Genomic DNA, 22,323 nt, shown 5'->3' on the forward strand with positions numbered 1-22,323 from the left:
AGAAGAAATATCTGAGCATATTTAAATTGAAAAAAACAAACAAACAAAAAAGAAAATAAGTATTTACTACTCTAAAAGAACTGACCTGAAAAAAAAAATTGGTCATGTTGTTCAGTCATGTCCTTCATGATCCCATGGACCATACTGTCTATAAAGTTTTCTGAGCAAAGATACCGGAGTGTTTGCCATTTTCTTCTTCACTTGATTAAAGGAAACAGAGATTAAGTGACTTGCCCAGGGTCACACAGCTAGTGTCTGTGGTGTTTTAACTCAAGTCTTCTGACTCCAGACTACGCACTCTATCCACTGAGTCTTCTAGCTGCCTCCTAAAAAAGGGTCAAGGAGAGATTATATATGAATCAACAGAGTACTTAGAAACCATAACTCTTATTTTAAAGCTTGAATAATATAAATCAAGAAATCACACTGAAAATTGTACAGACATTAGAAAGAAAGGGAAATTAAAAAAAATAATCTACTGGTATTCCTATTTGGAAAAAAAAACAGACAACATGAAAACTCCCCAAAATAGCACACTCTAAATCCAGAGCTTCAACATCAAAGAGGAAAAACTTCAAATAATGAGAAAAAAAAATTTTAAGTACCAACTGGTCACAGTCAGGAATACTTAAAACTTGATCACTACTACTGTAAAGATGAGGAGATATTAGGATAAAACATTCTAAAAAGCAAAAAGTAAAAAAAAAAGATTATGAACGAAATATAGCAAATTTGGTAAAGTGGAACATAAATGGAATAACAGACAGTTAATGAATTACACAGAGGAATTCCAAGCATTCTTGATGAAAAATACCAGAGCCACATAAAAATCATGAAATGAAAATAGTGGGATCAAGAGAAACATATAAAAATAAATACAACTCAGTAATTTTAAAAACAGATAAACAATTTTCTAGTCTAATTGGAAAGAAAACCATTGTGTGGTATCACAAATTTTAGCAAGGAAAATTCACAAGTAAAGAAATAAAAGGAATTATTATAAATTATCCTGCCCAATTACTTAGGGTATGGCAAGAAAACTTAAAATTTAAATGACACAAATGAATGTTTATAAAATATAAAATAATCAGATTTATAAAACAAGAAATTAATCCTCTAAATAAACTAATTCCAGATAAAAGAAATGGAACAAGCCATAAAGTTACCTCTAGGGGAAAAAAAACTCAGGACTAGATTTTTTGGTTTTTTTTTTTGTTTTTGTTTAGGACCAGATTTTTCTATAAGTCAATTCTAGCAATCATTCAAAAAATAATTCCAATATTATATAAATTATAAAAATGAGAAAAGAAGGGATTGTACTAAAATCTTTCTATGATACATATACTGTCATGATATCTAAATCAGGAATGGACAAAAGAAAGAAAATAATAGCCCAATATCATCATGATTATTGACACAAAATAAATAAAGTAATAGCAGACAGGCTATGGTAAAAGATTATACATCAAGGGCAGGTTAGATTTGTACCAAGTATAGAGGAGTAGCAAATTGTTATGGATACTATTAACATAATATACCATATTAATAAGAAAAATAATAAAAATCACATTATTATATCAATATATTTAGGGGGAACGCTTTTGACAAAATACAACATGTATTTCTCTTCAAATAAAAAAAAATTACAGGACTAAAAAGTCTTCTCTTACTATGATAAATAACATCTATCTAAAACTGAAAGAAAAAGAAACAGAAGAGGGAAAGAGAAAGGAAAGGAAAGAAAGAAACAGAAGAGGGAAAAAGAGAGGAGAAGAGAAAATATATCTTTACCTAAGGAATATGAAGGAATGGATTTCATCAATACAGAGAGTTCAACGTAATTAACATGTATATTTTGTATATTCACACATACATATCCACACATATACATACACATACATATAAACATGTTGTCTCCTGGGATAAAATGTATATTCCATGAAAACAGGAACTATCTTATTTTTAAATTTGTATATCAAACACTTAGCAGAGTGTCTGGCACAGAGGATGCATATTGATTGATTACACTGGTCTTCCTCTCTACAGGTATGGCTGGGAACTATTAACTTTGGGGAAAGAATTGGGTAACTTGGTGTATATGTATGTGTCTACATTTGAATCTAGTGCTATCAGGATGCATATATGCATATGTACATATGAACATGTGCACACATGCATGTATATATGAAAACAAATATCTGTGGAGATATATGTATATTATAGATAAATGTATATTTAATTTCTAGATATCTTTTAGATAGGTATAGATAGGTAGCTGTCTTTTAAATAAATATAGATAAATATCTTAGATACATATAGATAGATATCTATGGTGATATCTATGTGTATCATATATATGTATATCATAAATACATATATACATATTTAGTAAAGAATGCTGTCCCATATTTTGTTTATTATTATTTATATCTCACCTAATTTCAAAAAAAGTAGTGTATAAAGCATTCCAGGAGGACTAGCATCTCTGATATGAAGGCTTGCTGACCCTTTTTCAAGGCTGCTCATCTACCTTTGGTGTCCACCTTTCATCCAACTTTCACTTGTAGCTCCAAAAAGCTGTAGCATATGGACCAGTCACACCCCAGTAAAACCATCTTGGCAGATAGGCTAAAGCAGGTTGAAGGTAACTAGCAGTCCTCAACCCCAAGCATGTAAAGACATTCTCCAGTAGAACGGGTAGATGGGAACAATTTGTTCCAATGTTCAAGAAGGCAACTGAAGAAGGTGATGTGGAATGCTTAGAGTTTGGTTAGATACTGAAGAATCCAAGGTTATCTATGCATCCTAGGCCATTGCCAATCATCTTAACTTTCCTCTTGCCACTGGACTTCAATGTACCTGTAAGAGAGAATGAGACTGGGGTAGCTAGGTGTTGCAGTGGATAAAGCACTGGCCTTGAATTCAGGAGTACTTGAGTTCAAATCCGGCCTCAGAAACTAGACACTTACTAGCTGTGTGACCCTGGGCGAGTCACTTAACCCCTATTGCCCCACAAAAAGAGAGAGAGAGAGAATGAGGCTGATATCTATGCAATTCTGCCTCACTTAAGCCCAATTTTTGCACATCATCACAAGGTGATATCATTTGTTCTCTTTAAAAACAAGGGACAAACAACAACTTTTAAAAAGTATTTAAGTAAACCTACATCAAACACAGTACAAAACAATTATTAAAAAGAAAAACAGCATATACCATTGAAAAGGAGCCAAGAATCTGATGTTACCAGACACCTGGGATAACTTAGTTATTATAGTTAACCATGGGATTTTATTGTTTCTTGGCAGCTAGGGCATGAAAGGAAATCCATGGAATTATAGAGCAGTCATTGCTCAATAAAAAAGAAAGCATAAAGTCCATCTGGGGGGGACAAACATTTCTCCTAACATTGAAAATGTTACATGTCTTTCCATATAACATAATGACCATGTTTTTGCCAAGGACATAGAGTTGTTCAAATAGTTTTTTTCTATTTACTCCATAAAATTGATGGTAATACATATTCAAAGTGACATTTCTATGGAGAATGGAGATAATATGGTCCAGGTATATCACTTTTGGAAAACTCATTAATATATGCATAACATTTAAAAAGCTTAGAGTAATTTGTGGCTAATATTTTCATTTAACTGTCGCTCTCTAATAGATTTCTCAAGGTAACAAATAAGCCTTTAGAATATATTAGATCGGGGGCAGCTAAGTGGTGCAGTGAATAAAGCACTGGCCTTGGATTCAGGAGGACCTGAGTTCAAATCCAGCCTCAGACACTTGACACTAGCTGTGTGACCCTGGGCAAGTCACTTAACCCTCATTGCCCTGAAAAAAAAATAGAATATATTAGATCATAGTGTATTCATGATTGAATTCTTTTGTGAAGTTCTGAAGTAGCCATTTGTTGTTGTTGTTGTTTCTTAAATATGTGCTTTAGGAATCAGATGTGAAGGAGGCAGAGTTGACATTCTGTTTTAAAAGATTTATGGATATAATTTGAATGGCTATCCACATTCTATTCTAATTCACGAGTCTCACATATTTCTTACTAATTCTGCCCAATTCTAACACAAAGTAGTGCAAAGTCTGGCATCCTTTCTTTACCATCTATGTCTACATTAAAAATGTAAATATTTAGAGATCAAGTAATTTCTTTCATCTCTTACTTTTTTATCTCGACTAAAATTTATTAGTGTATGGAGAAGAGGGAATTTCTAATCTTATGTCAGATAATTGCTAGTAATAAGGGACTATAATTAAGGCCCAGACATATAAAGTTAAAAGAAAAGACTCATTCTTAGTTTGGAGGCTTTTGTTGGGCAGCAACTTTAGCTGAGCATAGCAGCTTATAGTTTTTGGTTATGAATAAAAGATTGCTCTTATAATGGAAGAGAGCCTTTATAATCACTTAACCCTAGCAAGTAGGATCTAAGAAAGTCAGCAAGTAGATCTCAGAACTTCAAGTAGTATTCAATAGAATTTCCACAATCATGGATCCAGTGAACAAAATTTAGCAATGACCAAAAAACTAGAAGATTGCTGCCATGTCTGAGAGAGAACAAATGAAAGGCACAGCCTAGTGAGATGAAACAGGATCAGTGAGGATTAGATCCAATGTAATAACATTACCAGAGGATATCAATGGCCATAATAACAGAGACATGAAATGTCCCTTTTTACATATTCCCTTTATATTGGAAAGAATATGGTACATTGGAAGAGCCCTGGATTTGCAGGCAAAGGATCTGCATTTTGATACTATCTCTGATACTTGCTACTAGTGTAAACTTGGGCAATTATTTTTTTGTTTTAATAAACATTTTTATTTAAAGTTTTAAGTTCTAAATTACATCTCTTCTTCCCTCCCTTCCCTCTTTTCTCCTTGAGGTGATAAGTATTGAGATATATGTTATACATGTGCAATTATGTAAAACATTACCATATTATTCATTTTGTATAAGAAAATTCAAATAAAAGGGAAAAATGAAAGAAATAAAGTGAAAAAATAATATGCTTCAGCCTGTGTTCAATCAATATCTGTTCTTTCTTTGGAGGTAGATAGTATACTTCATCATTAGTCCTTTGTGATTGTTTTGGATCTTTGTATTGATGAGAATAGTTAAGTCATTCACAGTTCTTGCTGTATGGAGAATTGATTTAATCTCTTTAAGCCTCAGTTTCCTCATCTACAAAATGTCCTTTAAGTTCCACTATACTTCTAAATATGTGATTCTTATTGTGAGAACCTATATTTGCCTCTCTACATGTACCCCATGTATGTATACACTCTTCTTGATGATACATAAATTTGCAGGAGAACATTTATTGAGTTTATGGGGGAAATATTTTACTGATACTTTTCTTAGAAGCAAATTGCATTAAATGTTTTTTCTTTGAACTGATTATTTTCTCTACCTGACAATTTGGGGGAAGCTAGGTGGTAAAGTGTATAGAGAATTAGGCCCAGAGTCAGGAAAATCTGAGTTCCAATCTGGTTTCAGATGCTTAGTTAAGTGACCCTGGATAATTTATTTAATCCTGTTTGCCTCAGTTTCTTCATCTATAAAATTTTCTGGAGAAGGAAATGGCAAACCCCACTAGTATATTTGCCAAAAAAAACAAAAAACATGAAAATGGAATCATGAAGAGTCAGACACAATTGAAATAACTGAACAATAACAACAAAACCTGACAATTTAAAGAAACCTATTGGCAGAGGCTTGTGAAATATGGTTTTGAGTGGATATAGAACCACTCAATGCCTTGAATCTGGAGCAGTGCTTCTGGTTGCCCTACACATGAAAGGTATGCTAACGAGGCTATATTTATATCACTTTAATTTGAAAATATCAAGCCAGAAAAGGAAATTGGATAGTAGAGGCAAAAAGAGAAGCCAGAAATCACCCGAAAGAAAGCATGAGTGTAGCTCTATTTCTCTATATAAGAATTAAAAAACAAAAACAAAAACAAAAACCTAGGATCATTGTAACCATATATTTTAAGTAGGAAGATTATTTGAAAATTAATTAGATATTTCTAATATTGAAACAATTTTGGCAAGTGTTTCCACAGAGAGTCAATGAAAAGACTCACTGGGCAATATCCATGGGACTTGGAGTAAGAAACTACATTAGATGCAAGGTATTCCAATTCTTTCATTTAGAGATGTGGGAAGTAAAGCCCAGATTTGCCAAAAGTCGGAGCTAACTAATGTCAAAAACTGATCCTAATAAAGGTAACATGCTATGGATGCCTCTGAAAAGTACAACTTTCTGACTGGTACTCAAGGCTGTCCAATTACATGGATATTTTCAAAGCTGGTTCGGATTTTTTGGTTTATTGGGTTTTTGGTGAGGCAATTGGGGTTAAGTGACTTGCCTAAGGTCACACAGCTAGTAAATTTCAAGTGTCTGAGGCCAGATTTGAACTCAGGTCCTCCTGACTCCAGGGCCGATGCTCTATCCACTATACCACCTAGCTGCCCCTTAAAGCTGGGTGGTTTTTTTTAAGGTAGAAAAGAGAGAGAAAAACCTCTTTATTGTGGCATAATACCAACTTCAGAGATTTGGTATTCCTTAATGGTGTTCCCTGTGTTGGTATGTATTTATATTGAGTACAAAAAATATCAAAGTGTTTAGCAATGATTACAGTGTCACAAGGCCAGCAATAGCAGTGTCCTTAATAATACTCTTGGAACTATTCCTTATATTCTTAAGCATGACTATGTCAGAGATCACAAAACCCTAACAATTGACTACATGTGAATCAGTAGCAGATTGTTGTCTTGAATAGTAATGATGTTAGTGCAATACTTAGCAAGGAATATCATCCCTTTCATTATATTAATGTTCGTCATATACTTACAAGAAGTTTGTGACCCCTTTTGTGCTCCATAATATGATGGACATCAAATATTTAAAGTGTTAAAGATAAGAGCTATGAATATGATTGAAATATCAAAAATCACACTTGAGAGCAAAGGTTAAAGGAACTGACGTTACATAACCTGGAGAAGAGGTGCTTTTGAGGTGTTCATTCACCCCCCCTCCCAGATAAGACAGACTGTTAAATAGAGTGTAGAGACAAGTTATTCACAATCAATGTTAGATCCAAACAAAAGGTTTAAAGTATAACCCAAGAGATTGAGATATGAGCAAGACTATGCCACTGGTGAGTGTGGTTAAACATTGGAATAAATTAACTAGGTAGCCTGTGAATAAAGCTCTGAAGGTCTTTAAAAATTCTTAAAGTTTTTATCAGTACAGGATGAATTACAAATGGAATGTCCTGAGAGCAGGAGGGATGGCCCAGATAACTTTCGGAAGCTTTCTATTACCTTTTGTTTATCCTTTTAGCTCCTGGTTTAGAAAGCAGTCTCAAACCACAGCTGAGCAAATTTTGTTACCTTCCAATTTCTATCTTTTTATTTTAACACTTGATGACAGGGAATGGCTCAAAATCGCATATTAAGGAATCACCTAAGCTCAGCTCCACCCAACCTCAACCTTTTATGCCTTCAAATCAATTAGAAAAGTCGATTACAATGTGTTAAATTAAAAAACAACAACAACAACAACAACAAAGAGTAGAAGTGACACAAGTTAGCATTCTGAAAGAGAAATTACAAAAAAAGAAAAATATCAACTCATGACCAAAAATTTGATAGTTGTCTCACAAATGATAGATGAGAGAGAGAGAGAATTAAAAGAAAAAAAATCATACACTACATGTTTTGCACTGTACTAAGTGCTAAATGAAATCAGAGAGAGAGAGAGAGTTTCTACCCTAAAGGAATTTATATTCTAATAGGGGAAGGTCATATATAAAAAGGAACAAGAATTGTAGAGAAGGTGGCAAGACTGCTTGCAAGGAAGTATAAAAGTCTCAAGAGTGATGCATAGAGCCAGGAGTGAGGTTATACATAGCCTGGGCATCTCATGCAATGGCAATCAAAGCCAAGAATTCACCAATCAGAAAAAAAGGACCTCAAGGTTATAAAGCCACTAGTCAGGTGGTGGAAAAATTAAATGGAGAAATACTAGAAACTTTACCAATAAGTTCATTGAAAAGTAAGGATGCCCTCTTCTCCCATTATCACATGACATGATTCTAGAAAGGCTAGTGATAGTGATAAAACAAGCAATATGAAGGCATAAATATTGGAAAAAAAGAGACTAAATTATTCTTATTTCTAGACGATGAGATGCTTAGAATAACTCAGAGAAATAGCAAAGAAACTAATTGAACAAAATCCAGACAAAAATAATAGACAGGTAAATCCCTTTAGTAATAACCATAAAATAATGTGAGATCAATTTACCAAAACACCTTAAAGATATTTAAATTAAATGAGACAATTTTCTTTACAAAAAAAATTAGAATAACAAATAATCATACAGATAGCCATTAGTAATTGTTAGGTCATCTTAATATGATGAAAATGATAATATTGACCAAGTTATATTTAGTCCTTTACCTAGCAAACTACCATGGGGACATCATATAGAACTTTGCAAAATAATAACAGTCATTTCTAAGATCAAAAGATTTAGGCTATCAGAGGAAATAATGAAAAAAAAAAGCAGGAATAAAACATTTCTGTATTTTATGTTATAAAGCACTAATCAACAAAATGATTTGGTAAAGCTGAGTGTTGTGGCACATTCTTGGAGAGGTTGAGGCTGGTTGATTTCTTGTTTGGGACAAGCACACTAAGTCCAAACAGAGTGGTGAAGCCCCCATGGCAGCAAAGAAGGCCAACAGTCTGTCTAACAAAACAAGAACAAAACAAAACATGATTCAGGTCAAAGCTTTTGTGAAGGTCAGCAGAGGGCTTGGGTCTGTGAATGATCCCTTTGCTTCTAGCCTTAATGAGAAAGGGCAACTTAGTCTTTGAAAGAAGAAAAAAATAAGCCCTAGAAAATAGAAAGGAGAACAGGTAAGGAAGAATGAGAAAGACTCAAGCTCAGTGACCCATTTTTTGATAAAGCTGTGAAAATATATTACTTGGAAGAGCATCCTGTTTGATAAGAACAGTGAAGAAACCTGGAAAGTAATTTGGCATGAATTACCTTTAGATGAACATTTTACATCATAAATCACAATAAAGCCAAAATGGATACACGTCCTGAGTATTTGAGTTCATAACATAAGAATATCAGAAGAGAATGGCATCAGGTATTTTTCACAGATGTGACTAGGAAAAGAATTCTTAAATAATGAAGGAATAAAAAATCTTGGAGGATAAAATACATAATTCTTATATAAAATTGAAAAGCCTTTGCATAAAAATTTTGCAACTGGGAAATTGTCAATTGGGGAAATTTTCTATATCAAATCTCTCTGATAAAAAGTCCAATATCCAAGAGATCAGATATGTGGGGAACATAAATATATAAGATCAAGATCTATTTTTCAATGACTAAGTGTTCTAAGGTCATGAACAAACAGTACCCATAAAAAGAATTATAAATGATTAATAACCATATTAATGATTGCTCCAAATAACTTATAACAAGAGAAATCTTAATTAAAACAACTAAAATTTCACCTTACAATCAGCATATAGGCAAAATTGACCAAAAAAGTAAATGCTCAACATTAGAGAAGTAGTTGGAAGATAGGCAAACAAATATATTGTTGATGGATCTATTAATTTGTGTGGAAAGTTATTTGGAATTATGATTTAAAGATGACTAAATTGTCCATATTCTTTTTTTCTACAGGGCAATGAGGGTTAAGTGAGTTGCCCAGGGTCACACAGCTAGTAAGTGTCAAATGTCTGAGGCCAGATTTGAACTCAGGTCCTCCTGAATCCAGGGCCAGTGCTTTATCCACTGTGCTGCCCAGCTGCCCCAATTGTCCATATTCTTGAACTTAGGGTTATGCTCCCTAAAGTGGGTCAAAGACAGAACAAAAGTAACCAAACACATTAAAACAGCATTTTTTGTGGGAATTGGAAATAACATAGATGTCCATCAAATGGAGAATAGCCAAACAAATTTTGTTATATAAATGGAATGGGATATTATTGCACCACAAGAAATTAGTATGACTAATTCAAAGAAACATAGGACTAATGATTTGATATAAAGTAAAGGAAGAGCCACCTGGAATGCAATATATATAATGGTTAAAATGGACTCAAATTGAAAACAGTATAATTATAAATTACCAAGGTTGACACCAGAAAAGACCTAAGAAATACATAGTTCACTCATTCAATGCTAAGGTGGGGGTACTATAGGTGTGTAGTATTGCTTATACTTGCAGATGAAGATGATATTGGTTTTGTTGAACTGCTTTTCCCTCCTATTTGGAAATTAGCTTCATATACCACCAAAAGGGATTAAAATCAGAAACATAGTAGGCATAAGAATTTCCGGCAGAAAAGGATTTTAATTTAAAATTTTATCATGTTTAATGATAGACCCCTTGGGAATGTGATAATAGTAGACAGTTAAACAAAGAGTATTAAAAATATCTTTTAATGGGTGTTCTCCATTTTGTTATAGATACTCTAACACCCAGGCACACAGCACCCTAATCATCCCTCCCCAGCCCCATTGGTGCAGGGAGAGGAAGAAGGTGCTTTTTAGCAATCAGATGATAACTATTCAGGAATACAATGTTTCAGTAGAAATCCATAGACAACAGGTGTTATCTCTCTGGACCTTAGAATTAAGATCCACTGGAGTATGAAGGTCAGTGGAAAGTCAGCACAGTGCTTGGTGCCTATTATAATTACATGACATGTGAACCTACATTCTAAATCTAGCAGGAAATGCATTATTACTCCCTCTGGGTTTCCAATTCATAAATAACAGTATGTTCATTTTTAAAACCCTTAGAATTGCTACATTTAAAATAGTCAAGCAGTTTAAATGCCACGTTTAAATATGTTTTTCTTCATATTAGTCAGAAAATGATGTTTTTGATATTTTTTGGCTTTGTTTTGTTCTTTTGTTTGTTTTTGTTTTTTGTAAAGAAAGATAAGTTGGTGTGAAACATAAGTTTGACACAAATTCAAATTTTAAGACTTGGATTCATATTTTTATCAAAAACTACACAAGAAAATGATCACAGGATCAGTTCATTAGCCAAATGAAATAATCACAAATTAAAAATGATTTCAAATTGTATATCATCTTCTAATATGTTTGTTCCATGAAGCAGAAGCAGGCTGATTACACAGCATCCATATATCCATTGCTTGAAATTTCAAACTTGCAGATCCCCTCTATGGCAATTATTACAAATCAAAATGGAAAAACAGTAAGGACCTGGAGATACATAATCAATCTTTCTATAATCTTGTAAACTCTCACATATAGTGTTTATTGGGCAAAGCAAAAGAAACAAATAATCTCAAATGAACCAAAATTTGTATATTTCTTTTTTTTCTTTGGGTGGGGCAATGAGGGTTAAGTGGCTTTCCCAGGGTCACACAGATAGTATGTCTCAAGTCACTGAGGTCAAATTTGAACTCAGGTCCTCCTGAATCCAGGGCCAGTGCTTTATCCACTGCAACACCTAGCTGCCCCCAATATGTATGCTTCTCAAAAAGAAAAGTGGGTTAGATAATTTGACTAATGTAATGCAGAGCACCATCCGAACTTTAAAAACATATTTTTAATCTTATGATTCAAGCTAAAATAATGGGGCATCGCATTTCAATACAGATAATTTGTTTCCAATTGTATTCAGGGCCACTGAGGGAAAAAAGTTCAAGATTTCAAGATTAAAAATTTTGTTAGACTATTAATTGAAGTAAAACTTGGACTCACTGATCATTCTAGGCACTAACACAATGAGATATTATAAAGGGAAGTTATCAAAAATTTTAATGCAACATAAAAAGAGTACTTCCATTTACATTTTCTAACATATATAAAATGTTATCCCAATTACACTTTTATAGTTATGACCATCCCAAAATATGGTCTTTGGGAAAATGTGATGATGTTTCACTGATTTTCAATAAAACTTTTGTTCTCTTTTTCTTCTCTCTGTCTTTCTCTGTCTTTCTATCTCTCTGTCTGTCTGTATGTGTGTATCTGTCAGTCAGTCTTCCTCTCTTCAGTGAGGGTAAGGTAAATAGGACCTATCTTTGTACTTTCAGGGGATATACACAAGAAGCTGCTGATTAGCATCTCTGCCTGAGTGGATAGTGAAAGAGACCAAGAAAAATAATATCCCAGAAAATGAATAACACAAATATTCTCAGAATAATACTATATAAATACATTTGCTATAAGTCACATAAAAGATTCATGGTACACACCATACAGGTCAAATTACCTTTAAATATTCAATTTCTTTTCAGTAGTAGAAATTTCCAGACATTCTGTGTTTAAAAGCAAAATAAATTTACCCTATGCTTTATTATCTGCTGATAAATTTGACTTCTGATTTAAGCAGCTCCTTTAGGTTAGAGGTGGCTTTATTTCCCCCCAAATAAGCATGTTTTAAATTTATTTTCTTTTTAAAATGTTCACATGTTAGGCTATCTTTAAATCACCAGTTCTTGAAATGGCTACTATTATTGTTGTTGTTATTATTATTATATTTAGATGAAAGTTTCCATAGCTTTAATTCCAACAGATTGAATTTTGTTAATATTGTTTTAATATTCATACTGTTATGAATCATTATTATGAAGTCACAAAATCACCCATTTCTACAGAAAACATTTTCTAACAATATGATTGTTTGAAGTTTTTAAACACTCAGATCTTTTTTTTTTCTGATCTGTTAAATTAACATAATAACACTTGCATTATCTAACTCACAAGATGGTTTTGAATATACATTTTGGACATTCTGAAGTATTATGTGAAGGCATTATTATTATTATCAGTGATAATATTTTAAACTTTCATTGTATTATTTATAAGGTAAGTAGAATATTGTCAGACCCTGGAACAAGGATCACCAGGTAGACCTCTGATAATGAGATGTGACTGAGCATAGTCATTGAGGATGTGTGTGGCTGAATCCAGGGCATATCATCACTTGTATTCCCTTTGTAGATGTTCTATCTTTATCCAAACTAGGGGAGAGCAACCAATTTCAGTTATCCAGGGATCACACATATATCATATGGGCTCCTGGCAGCATCCCCAATAGGGTCAATGGAGAAATTGGATGACTGATGTGAGAAAGTCCTAGAGATGGGAAGGGGATGTGGTCAAGGGTACAATCGTAACAAGGGACAGAGATGCCTTCTTACACAAGAGGAAAAGAGGGAGAATAGATAAAACTTGAGACTTTTTCAAAGCTTGGAAAGGTAACTTGAGGCAACTTATTCTGGATAGCCTTGATCTTGTCAGCAAAGAATAGGTGAAAAGATCTATTATGGTTATGACACAAGTATAGTTCGGAGATTAGGGAGATAAGAAAAGTTACTATAGAAAATCAGACAAGGAAACAGTAAGTGTTAAACCAGAAAACTAACCAATATCCTTATTGGTCTAACAGAGTTATGCAATATTAAGGAGTCCAAACATCACTTTATGATAAGGTCCTTATAGTACTTTAGTACCCCTTAGGGTATTGCAACATGCTCAGCTAGTCTTAGAGTAAAGTGTATGGTAGCTTAGGGGGAGAGGTGGGTCCTGCTTCCAGGCATGTACAGTGAAGAGTTCCTTTCCCACCCTCATTTCAGAGTATGAACAGATATCCTTTGACTGATTCCAATCAGCTATCATGACTCAGACATTCATATTAGCTATACCCTGGTAAATAAGTAACAACTAGTTCTGTGTCAGAGAAAATGTACACTCAAAATATTTTACTTTTAAACTGCATTATTAACAGTTTCTCCATACTTTGTAAAATATAAACAACCAACCAGAAAATAAATCAAGCCCTGATTTGTACCATTAGCTGATTTCCAAAATGTAGCTGCACCTGCTAAGACAAACCCAGAAACTATATGTTAGATGTTTTCTTTTTTCTTTTTCTTTTGGGGCAATGAGGTTTATGTGACTTGCCCAGGGTCACACAGCTAGTAAATGTCAAGTGTCTGAGGTCAGATTTGAACTCAGGTCCTCCTGAATCCAGCTCCAGTGCTTTATCTACTGAACCACCTAGCTACCCCACCCAGAAACTGTATGACCAGAACTACAAAACACTTTTCACATAAAAAAAGTCAGATCTAAACAATTGGAAAAATATTAATTGCGCATGGGTTGGCTGAGCCAATATAATAAAAATGACAATCCCACCTAAGTTAATTTATTTATTTAGTGCTATACCAATCAAACTTTCAAAAATATTTTATAAATCTAGAAGAAATAATAATAAAATTCATATAAAGAAACAAAAGTTCAAGGATATAATGGGAATCAATGAAAAAAATACAAAAGAAGGTGATCTAGCAGTACCAGATCTCAAACAGTATTATAAAGCAGTAATAATAAAAAAAACAATCTGGTACTGGTTAAGAAATAGAGAGGTGGATCAGTATAATGGAATAGGTAGAAATTACACTATAGTAAGTGACTATAGTAATCTAGTATATGATAAACCCAAAGATCTAAACTTTTGGAACAAAAATTCATTATTTGACAAGAATTGCTGGGGAAACTGGAAAACAGTATGGCAGAAACTAGGTTTAGACCAACATCTCACACTGTATACAAAAATAAGGTCACAATAGGTAAATGATTTACACATAAAGGATGATACCATAAGCAAATTAAGAGAGTAGGGAATCATTTATCTGTCAGATTTATGGGCAGAAGAAGAATTTAGAACCAAAGAAGATAAAGTAAAACAAAATGTAAAATAGATCATTTTGGTTATATAAAATTAATAAGTTTTTGCACAAGGTATAGTTGCAAACACTGTTTTTTTAAATAATCAGTTCAAGATGGCTAAATCACACCCCTATAGTCATACCTTGTTGATGAGTATATTTTAATTGACTGCCAAATTGGAACTTTGAGAATATGCTAATAAAATGACCTATTCAGATCACTGAGCACTGCCTCAGGCTTCTACTCTGGTTGGCTTTGAAGTGCAACTCTTTGTCTAGTGAATTCCAGTATTGAAAGGTAGCTATCATTTTCCTTTTCCTGAGTTAAAAAAAAAGCAGCAGGCTACTGAGACAGTTACATGCCCCAGCACAATTTGAGAAGGGTGAAAAGGGAAAATCACCTGCAGATAAAGAGACCACTAGAAAGGAAGAACTCACTCAGTGATTATTGGATTGTAGGGAAGTAGAGGTGAAAATGGCAAAAAGCTAATTAACAGCCCTAACTAATGAGCTAGTCCTATCTAATGAACTAGAATGGGGAGCCTACATCCATTATGGAGAAATCAAGTTCCCCATGTGAACCTGGGCAAACTTCAAGTACAGGTAAAGGTCAGAGAAAAGTATCATAAAGCATTGGCTGAGCAATACCTGGCTAGCTGCTATGCTGGATTAGTAAACTTTTTTTTTTTATCACCACAATATCTCTTGTATTTGTTTCCTCCCCTCAATGCAGTTCAGGTCCTTATCACCTCTCACCTGGACTATTGCAACAAAATCCTAATTGACCCCCTTGCCCAAAGCCTTTTCCCCACTCCAACTCAGGGGATGTCAATGTAATTTTTTTAAAGGGCAGATCTGACAACATTGCTAACATACCCAACAATCTCTAATGGCTCCTTATTGCCTCTATGAAAAGATATAAGATCCCTGTTTGCCTTTTAAATTCCTTAACAACCTGCCCTCAACCAGCACTTGAAATGTAATTATTCATTAATCCCCTTCCTTTACCTACAGTTTAGCCAAACAGACTTTATATACAGTATTTCTGTCTCTATACCTTTGCATTGGCTGTTCCCTATGCCTAAAATGAAAATTTTCCTCATATTTGTCCCCCAGAAACCATGGTTATCTTCAAAACTCTCTTGTACAGTCATTTTTCACTCATGTTCAACTCTTAATGACACCATTTGAGATTTTATTGTCAGATAATGGATTCATTTACCATTTCCTTCTCTAGATCATTTTACAGAAGATTAAACTAAGGCAAACAGGGTGAAGTGACATTCCCAGGGTCATCTACCTGGTAAGTGTCTGTGATCATCTTAGAACTCAGGAAGATGAGTGTTACTAACTCTACTCCGAGCATTATATCCACTGTACCACCAAATCAAATTCTCTTACATGAAGCTATTCCTCAACTCTCAGTTGCTAGTACTCTCCATGCCAAAGATACTTTGCATTAATTTTGTCTATCTTTTGTGTACATTTATATAGAAAGTATATTCTGGGCTAATGATTCCAGAGTTAAGTTGGTACATCTCACCTTTCTGATTCTAGGTATACTCTGAAGAGTTCTGAGTTACTGTCCTCCAATTCCATTGGATCAAGCTCCTAATGGTTGTGTTCCTCCTTCTAGTCACTAAAGCTCTAGTTTCATTTAACCACTTAACATCAGTTTTTAGAAAAAAATATTTGCTTCAAAAATATAGCAAGAAAAAAAGCACAACCATTTTCCCTCTACCTTGGCAGCACTTCTTTTTCATGTACTACCTTGTTTCTGAAGAAAACACGCTTTGACTAAGCATAGTTTCCACATAGCATTGGCCCCATCAATTTCATCTCCAAATGCAGCATTATTCCCAAATGAGTCCTATTCTCCGTTCCCACTAACCTGGGTCTGAATGGCGCTCCTAAAGAACACTTCTTACTACACAGGCAACAGTATTGGTAGGGCTACAAAATCTAGCATAGGCTCAGACTCACAGAATCCCAGTCTTTTGGTGGCTCTCTGAGGCTTGCTTTCCTAGTCTTTAAAACAAACAAGATCAGAAACTTTAGATTAATTTCCTTCACCTAAAAATGGAAAAGAACAAACAATAAATCAAGATGACCTAAGTAAACCTCAGAAGGGAAAAGATCCATGGTCTTTCCCCTTGTCTCTCACCTGACACCGTGAGTAAAGGAGTAAAACCAAACAGAGCAGCCAATAAGAATGGAAAACCAAGCCTCTGGTTGGCTAGTCCTTTTTGAAGGCAATCATAATTCCAGTTACGTAGACAGTCAACAGACACTGTCATACACCACATGGTTAACAGAAACAAACTAATGACAGAATGTCTACTCATGCTCCAAGATCTCTCCAAGGCACTCAAATTTTATTTCATCACCAGTCTCCCAGAAGCAAACTAGTTACATAACTCATACCCAGGATGTTCTCATCTTGATAAGACCTGACAGAATTTGTACTCTTTTGACATAGTTTTTGAGATACCTAAGTCATCTCTATAAATGAAGAAATTTTTTAAAAACCCATTCATCATATGCTTACTATTTATCAAACATTGCAGTAAGTGCTAGGATATAACTACAATAGCAAAGGAAGTTCCTGCCATCCAAAGCACTAATGGGAGACACAATACGCAAAGAGGATTGGTGGCCAGGGAAAGTAACTGATCCTCAAAGTAACAGGCATGGTGAGTGGAAGCCATAAGGGAGAGGCACATCCCTTTCATGGACAAAGATGGAGTTTATTTGATCATGGTCCCAAAACAGACAAAAATGAAATGGTCTTGGGACAGCTAGATGGCACAGTGGATAGAGCACCGGCCCTGGAGTCAGGAGTACCTCAGTTCAAATCCGGCCTCAGACACTTAACACTTACTAGCTGTGTGACCCTGGGCATGTCACTTAACCCCAATTGCCCCACAAAAAAAATGGTCTTACCCTCAAGAAGCTTATATTCTTTTAAGAAAGATAACACATTCATATTTACAGCAATTTTGGTACTGGGACTTGCCTCCCACTGGTCCAGAACCCCTACATGTATCAGACATCAGGAAATGCAAAGTGATTCAAGTGATGACTAATTCCAGCCTAGGGCTGTCTGATTGAATTTAGGGAACTGAGTTTATTCACAACATATCCACCCATACCCAACCCAACTCCTTATAACTTTGGATTTTAAGAAATTAAAGATGCAATTCATTGTCCTACTGAGTGAAAGCAAAACTTTAGCAGGCAATTAAGTTACTTATAGATACCTTTTCATTCAACTTATTCAATTTACTTAATATCCGTTGTGTGTTTTTTCCTAGGTACAAAATCAAGTCTTTTTTCCAAATCATTTTCAAATGACATAAACAATAAGATGAAACCTAGTGATGTCATTTTCTTTTTATTCATCATGTATTTTTTTTAGATAAATGTGAAAAAGATTTTAAAAATCAAATAGTCAAAAAATCAATGAAGGAAATTTCTTTATGGAGACCCTGACTTTTGACAACTTAGATCATTTATTTTTCCATTCAAAGTCCTACCAAGAAACCTTATTGCTGACTTACTGTACCCAAGTTATTTTATTGTTACACCCTCATCTTCTGCTCTAAGACTTGATGTTGTACGAATTTTTTCCAGTCATGGCCATGGCTACAATATCAGTTTTAACTTCAGACATGCATTTTTACTATCTGGCTTTATAGAAACAAACCCATTTTTTACATGCTAGAATTTGTAATGCAGGAAACAGGCACACTCAGTGTTTACTGAGCTTCCATTTTTAACCTGACTTTTTTCTTTTACCATTCTATCTGGGGCCCCTTTAGCTGGGTGGGCTTTTTCCTCCTGGTTTGTGCTTTATCTCTTTGTAAAGTTGAATGATTAGGAATAGAAGTTACTGAGTAAACAGGGTAGAAGTCTCAATAACGGATCTTTTGTTCATATACATTTCACTGTCTTCAGTTTGAAAAGTCAGGGAATGGCTATCATCTTCACACTAATAATATCCCTCAGTAAATGATAAAGTCAAGTCCAAAGTAAACCTAGACGTTTTATCAGCATGTCAAAACTATCCCCTTACAGCTCTGTACTTGCCAACTGTGCATCCTTTTCCTCCACAAAGACTCCCTACACATTAAAAGGCACTTACGAAAGTTGGTGTTTGTTTGCCGGAGTAAAGCTTGCCCTCTCGTTGCCAGTCACCCCAGTTGTCATTCTGATCAGAGGAAGAAAAGTATTCTTTACAGTTAGACTCTATCCTTGGTGATCACTTGACTCGAGTCTGGGGGAGAATTGGCGTTTCCTGCCAAGTTACTCTTTAATTTTCCTCTCATTAACATTAACTGATGGGCATATTTTTGATTTTGAAAAAAAAAAGTGTATTTCTCTTAGGTAATGTGGATAATGCTGGTCCCCTAGTTATCTTCCAACCCTGTTGTCACAGAAGATGAATCAAAAAGGATTTGCCTACCTAGATAATCTTAACAGATGGCCTTTCTTTATTTAGAAGAAAGGTAAACATCTCTCTACCTTCCTCTCTAATCCCAAATTCAACAACCTATGGAAATGGAAAAGGGGCCTCTCTGTCCCCATTGGTTGGTAGCCAAATATTAGCAAAATAGATGCAGGCATTAGACTAGCAGAAAGAAGTGAAATATTTAGAAAAATCCATGTTCATTTTTATTTTAAATGATATGGTTCCTAATTTTGAGTTGTTTTTTTTTTCTAAGACTTTTCTGCCTTTGGCATTCCTAAGTGAAATACTACTATTCTCAGTGATGACTTATCTTTACCCACATAAGGCACTGGGAACATTTTTCATTTCCTCTTTCATTTGTAACTTGCCACAATGCTTCTAGAGAATGTGTGTATGTGTGTGTGTGTGTGGGGGGAGGATTGGGTGCTCATATGTATACGTATGTATCTGTGTATGCATGTGCATGTTTCAAGAGAGAAGCAGCCAAGATCTGTTTACAGTGAAGAAATTGTGTCATGTTACAGGTTTTACTGGATTTCTCATAATAACAAACACAAATTTTCCTTGGATTGGATGACTTAGGGAATATGTAATAGAAGTTGTAGCCTTTTATAATAACCAACCCCTGCCCCTCCCTGGGGGAGGGATAGGTGGGGAACCTTTCAAAGTTGATAGTGACTAAAGAGTATATAGCACTATTCCTGTGTTGGTCAGGTTCCAACCACAGCATGCTCTGAAATGATCTGTCATGACCATCAAACCTGTGAGAAAGAAAGGGATTTGAGAAAGAAAACTCACATTGCCCCCTATGGGCTATAGGACATGTCGCCAAGTAGCAGCTGGCGAATTCTTGGCAGCTCTTGGGGAAACAGATGCTTCTTGGGGATCACTACCTACACATCACATACTGCCTCTACCAATCCCTTCTATTGTTTGATCCCATAAGGATCACCAACTTATGGGCACATGGAATGACCTTTTCTAGCCATATAAAATAAGGATAGTTTCCTCATTGCCAAAGGAAGAAATAAAGAACAAGAACCACCCCCACCCCCAAAATGGTAAAGATAGTTCCATTCAGGGAGAGTACTGTATAACTTGGACAATCATTATCCTCATTGAATTATTATTGGTGGGAGCAACTAGGTGGCACAGTGGATTAAGCACAGGTCCTAGATTCAGGAGTACCTGAGTTCAAATCCGGCCTCAGATTCTTGACACTTACTAGCTGTGTGACTCTGGGGAAGTCACTTAACCCCCATTGCCCTGCCAAAAAAAAGAATTATTATTGGTATAGGTCAACCACTTTTATTAGTACGGAATTTAGCACCATTCACAAATACCATTCTTCCTGATTTAGTAAAGATCTGCATTTTTTAAATAGTGAACTTTTGTTAGTAAGATACAGGCTTACCTTTAAAATTGATTTAAATAAATATAATTGGCAGATTACTTTTTTCAAACATAACTTTCCTATGGAAAAATTATTTTTAAAGGTTTTGTTTTGGTTTTATTTTAGAAATAACTTATTTTATATAGTACCATAAATTAGATAACTGTCATCTAATTGTAAGTGATTTGGACTCAGAGAAATAGAAAGATTAGCAGACCACAGTGCTATCTAAAATGACATCATTAGCTCCTAGAGGACAAAAATCTGTGTCTTCTATTTCTTTGTTATCTCCCCCCAAAGTAAGTATTATATTTTAGTGTGATGACCATTGAATGAGTAGCCAAAATGCCATTCAAATGCCAGAATAAAAATCAAGGTACCATTATTTATTTAAATTACTTACTTATAAACCAGAGAAATTGATTAACAACTGTTTTTTGAGTTTTTGTTTTGTTTTGTTTTGTTTTGCGGTACAATTGGGGTTAAGTGATTTGCCCAGGGTCACACAACTAGTAAGTGTCAAGTGTCTGAGGTCGAATTTGAACTCAGGTCATCCTGAATCCAGGGCCAATGCATTATTCATTATACCCCCTAACTGCCCCCAACATCTCTTTTCTTGAAAGTCTAGCTATAAGAGGTAGTTTTTAATTTGTTCTATCAAGGTACCTGAGAATTACAGGGAGCATTTTTCATCTACCTGACCGTGTAAAGGAAATGCTTATGGCTCTTTTACCCATCATCAACAACTTTACAAGTTGCTCTTATCACATAAGATAATATTTTTTTTAACTTAAGATATTCAGTAACTGTAGCAGTGCCTGGTAAAAACCTTATCCATTAGCTGATCATATTTTGCCTCCAAGCATTCCTTGGTCCTCACCCATTACCTGGGTGAGATACTTCTAGGAGTAAATCAAAATTTTATCCTGGGACAATGGGTGTCAGTATGTAACAGCAGCCAGGGATTAAGGTGTTACCCAGGGGCAGCGACAGGACAAAGTAAAGATCTGTAGATTTGGGGTTTAATTCACATAAGGGACCTGGCAGGTGGTTTGAAGCAGGTTGTTATTCCAGCTGAACTAGTTTGTATATTCCCTAATCTCTGCTCTCTGGTGAGTTTTCTTGAGGAAATATTGTCAGCAGGTTAAAATCATGCTAATGTGCATCTGTCTAAGGTGATAAAGAGTTTGAAAAGTGTTGGCATTTGATAATGTTGTAAAATAGTTTAAGAATGAACAAGTTTCATTTCTATACTTCCTAAAGAAAAAAGCTAGAATTTACCCACGCTCCCATGTGGGGCAAGAGATAGCCATGACTGAAGCCAGAAATACTTGCATTCAAATACTCTCTGATACATATTGGCTATGTGTATACAAGAAAATCACTTATCCACTCAGTGCCCTAGTCAGCTCTATAAGATTATAACTTATAGACCAGTTGCCAGTCTGCATCTATGTAGACAACTTCCACACACCATTGAATGCCCCCTGGAAGCAATAGCTGTGTGAAGTCTATCATATTACTTGGATAGACTTTAGCTCAAACATTCATTTTTCTCATCAGAATATGGTAAATATACAGAAGATTTTGAAGATACTACACTATGGCATTTTGGCTGGCCTTCAGAGTTATCCAGAAAAAAATTCCAAATCTCCCCATAAGCCCCATTTACATGTATTATAATAAAAC

The sequence above is a fragment of the Dromiciops gliroides genome, chromosome 2 (genome assembly GCF_019393635.1).
Source record: "Dromiciops gliroides isolate mDroGli1 chromosome 2, mDroGli1.pri, whole genome shotgun sequence".
Classification (NCBI taxonomy): Eukaryota; Metazoa; Chordata; class Mammalia; order Microbiotheria; family Microbiotheriidae; genus Dromiciops; species Dromiciops gliroides.